Source organism: Otolemur garnettii, unplaced genomic scaffold (assembly GCF_000181295.1).
Source record: "Otolemur garnettii isolate 467f Iridium unplaced genomic scaffold, OtoGar3 scaffold00184, whole genome shotgun sequence".
Taxonomy (NCBI): Eukaryota; Metazoa; Chordata; class Mammalia; order Primates; family Galagidae; genus Otolemur; species Otolemur garnettii.
In genome coordinates this window covers 25,633-29,461 of record NW_003852579.1, presented here as the reverse complement: position 1 = coordinate 29,461, position 3,829 = coordinate 25,633, and the positions used below count along the sequence as shown (strand labels likewise).

The following is a 3,829-nucleotide window of genomic DNA, read 5'->3' as shown; positions in this document are numbered from 1 at the left end:
TGTCCTGCTTAGCAGCCAACTCGTCCCAGGGCCCGCAGTCCAGCCCTCCAACGGTCTGAGGGACAGTGAACTGGCCCCCTGTGTAAAAAGTTTGAGGACCCCTGTTGATTCTTCACTGGATCACTCAGCTCAAGCATAGCCAGGGATGGAAAGCTTGGGATGTGAGATTCTTATTTTCCTTGCTTACCTGATATCAAAAAAGGAGCTCATATGCATAGCTTTCTAAATTTCTACTCATCTGTGTACCTAGAAACCTGTATACTGACTGAAACAACTCAAATTGTGCTGTGGGATGGGGAGATTGTAAGGGAAGCAGCCTAGCCATATGGGAGGCTGGGAAGCCCCTTGATATAGCATCTTCATGTTTCTTAATTGTCCACTTTGTGTCTTTGCAGCCATCAGAGGACTCCGGAAACAAGGAGAGCTACCTGCTACTGTAAAGTCTGGCCTGTGGGCATTTGCTGAGCACAGAGAAACCCAGGAGAGGAGATCAACAGTTTTGTTTCCCTACACCTCTTGATTTTTGTGATTTAGCCACAGAAAGCCAGTCAGGGTCCCTTAAGAGTTGTTAGGCCCAGAGTGGAGACCTCAGGGCTTTAGGGGACCTTGATGCTATCAGTTTAAACCTCAAGACTTAAAGAATTGAAGGGGAGGAACAGTATTAGAATAAACTTTGGTATTCCCAGTCTGCCTACTTCCCCTTAGCCTCCCACGGAACTGGCTGGAACACTCTACCACCATCTATCCCCCATCACCACCATCACCAATTCTTACCCGTGTTGTGTGGGTCAGCCTGGGAACCCTTGGTCACTTCCAAAGGGCTCCCAGAGAGAAACTGGACAGTCATCCCTCTGTAAAAGGCTGAGGAAAGCGAGGCGAGAAGGTTCAGTTACTTTGGGCAAGTTATTTAACCTGTTTTTCTCTTCATTGTTGATTACTTACCTTGTCCAAAAAGCTGTCCAGGGTAGGGCTTCTCCTTCATTTGTACTATATTCCTGCCATAAGCATATGCCCCTGAGGAGCTCAATAAAGGTTTGGTCAAGTGATGAATGTTCCCACTCTAGTAGCTTCTATCAGCTTTGGAAGAGAATCAAAGCCTCCCTGTCCAGCTCCCACTTTCTTTCCAGCTACGCTGGGCCATGTTTTAACATTTGTTCTAATGTTTTTTGTTGAAGAATTGGAAAGCCAGCCTTCAGTAGGCTTCTGGTTTCCTGTGGCCTGTTCTTAGGTTGATTTATACTAAGCTTTCACAGAGTTTAGGAACCTCTGATAACGGCTCTCTTCCCTAACACCTTCTGGTTAATTTTCCTAACAAAAGCACAAGGGGAAGAAGGGCTGAGTTTAAGGAGAGATGAGAGTCTATCTGGCATTTTAACTTGCCTAGGGCATTGTGATGAGCCTGAATTTATTATGTATTATCAGGAACAGAAGTACAATAGAAAGGGACATTAAAATCTGTTAATTTACGTTAGGCAAGCTATTGAACCTCTGAGCCTGGTTATTACAAATAATAACTAATAATTTATTGTTTCTTAGTATGTACCAAGCACTATGTCAATCATTTATATGCACAATTTCACTTAGTCCTCCAATTCATTATACTGGTTTTACAGACAAGGAAACTGAGCTCAAGAAGGATATAAAACTTGCATAAGGTTAGAATCCTGCTATTAGACTTTGTAGTCCACACTTAAGACTAATTTGAACCTCTTATAGCACTGTTGCTCTGAAACAGTAAAGCGTTGTGTTTGTATGAGGGATTTGTTTAGGGCAGTGGTTCTCAACCTTCCTAATGCTGCAGCCCTTTAATACAGTTTCTGTGGGTCACGACCCACAGGTTGAGAACCTCTGGTCTAGGGTGACAAACCATGCAGGTTTACCCAAGCCTGAGATAGTTTCTGGGATGCAGGACTTTCATTGCTAAAAGTAGGAAAGTTACAAACATTAATGTATTCATCTCCCTGTTTGTATTAGAGGCTCTCAGTCTGGGGATGTACACTAAGACTGCTCTTTTCCGTGGTTTCTTGGTCTGCTAGACCTCACTTCCTGGCCAGGGTTCCTTTAGCATTTTGAATACCTGCTTCCATTCTATTCACCAGGCAAGGTCACCCTGGTCATAGATGAAGAGAGAAATGAAGGCACAGAACCTGGTTCACTATCTTGAGGAGCTAGCATCAGGTTCCTAGGCAACCACACCCTCATCCCCCAGGTGTAGGATATCTACTTAGGAACCATGACATTTTATAGGAAACTTCACAAGGCTGAAGCCAAGCTGATCTGGATTCAAATCTCAGCTCACCTTTTGTGTATTTTCAGGGCTTGTTTACTCCACCAAAGTAGGATAATAATCCCTACCCTCTGAATAGAATTTGAGAAGCAAATGAAATGTGTTTGAAATGCATAGCACAGGGTCTGCTGTAATATTACTCAACACTTAAGTTTCCTTCCTCCTTTGTTTAAAGCTTACAGGTCTTATTCAGGCCTGTCACCTGTCATGTCTGTCTCACATAGCCTCTGTCCTCCTCCAGTTACCACTTTTGTCCCTAGGAATCTTCCTTTGAGAGCCCTGACCCAGTGGGCTTGGCCCACCCACTTAGCTGCCCTGCATGTTAGTCACCTCCTTTGCAAGCTGAGAATGGATGACATCAGCCATTCCCCCTACCCCCCTCCTAAGCCTTTGGACTGTTTTGAGCCATAAATATTTTAGCTGGACCTTTCTTGGCTGTTGCCAGGGTGATGGGCTCTCAGGGGACTGGGGTGGGAGTATAGAAGCAGAGGCGGGGCTGGCAACCTGGGGCCTAGCAGCAGAGCTGGCCCTGATGAGGCCAGTATGAGGGCTGCTCTTGACCAAGAGCCAATGCTTACAGCTCTGATGGCTATGCTCTGCCTGCCTTCCCTTCCTGGGCCCCTCAGAGCCATTCCTATTGCTTACAAGCTCAGCTCTGGTCTTTGGGTGCTCTTTGATGTTAGATAAATTGTTTAAAGGTCTCTGGGTGCATTCATTTTCCCTGCCTCAGTGCAGGTAAGTGGAGACTTCCTAAAAAGGTCATGTGAAACACTGGGCTAAGTCATGACTGGAGAAGCTAGGCTCCGTTGCACATTTTGTGGATCTAAAGGCTGAGGTCCTGGTAGCAATGTGGATTCCACCCAAAAGATGACTCTCCTCCTCTACCTTGTGCTGCGAGCCCATCTTTTTCTTGATTTAATTTATTATTATTATTTTTTGAGACAGTCTCAAGCTATTATCCTGGGTATCATAGCTCACAGTAACCTCCAACTCTTGGGATTGGGATTAAGCGATTCTCTTGCCTCAGTTTTTCTGTTTTTAGTAGAGCCGGCGTCTCCCTTTTGCTCAGGCTGGTCTTGATCTCCCGAGCTCAAGCAGTCCACCCGCCTCAGGCCTCCCAGAGTGCTAGGATTACATGAGCCACCGAGCCCAGCCCAGCTCCTTTTCCTAAGGTTCCCAGGTCTAGCTGAGATGACCTGGTCTATATTCTGAGAAGGAGTTGGACCTGCTCACTTATGACCAGAGTTGATAATTTTTTTTTTTTTTGAGACAGAGTCTCACTATGTCACCCTCAATAGAGTGCTGTGCTGTTATAGCTCACAACAACCTCAAACTTGGGCTGAAGCAATTCTCTTGCCTCAGCCTGCCGAGTACCTGGGACTACAGGCATCCACCACAATGCCCTGCTATTCGTTGTAATTGTCGTTGTTCAGCTGGCCCTGGCTGAGTTCAAACTCCCCAGCCTGGGTGTATGTGGCCGGTGCCCTACCCACTGAGCTGCAGGCAATGCCCGATAAAAATCTTTTTTGTTGGCTCGGCGCC

General features: G+C 46.0%; 1 protein-coding gene across 1 annotated transcript in view; it reads left to right on the top strand.

The window, feature by feature from the left end:
- The window catches only part of KHDRBS1 (KH RNA binding domain containing, signal transduction associated 1), a 49,752-nt gene extending 48,013 nt beyond the window's left edge, over positions 1–1,739 (top strand). The window contains exon 11 of the transcript XR_002770799.1: positions 396–1,739. The gene's annotated coding sequence lies outside the window, so the exon portion shown is untranslated. The remainder of the gene's footprint in view (positions 1–395) is intronic.
- The last annotated feature ends 2,090 nt before the right edge of the window (positions 1,740–3,829 follow it).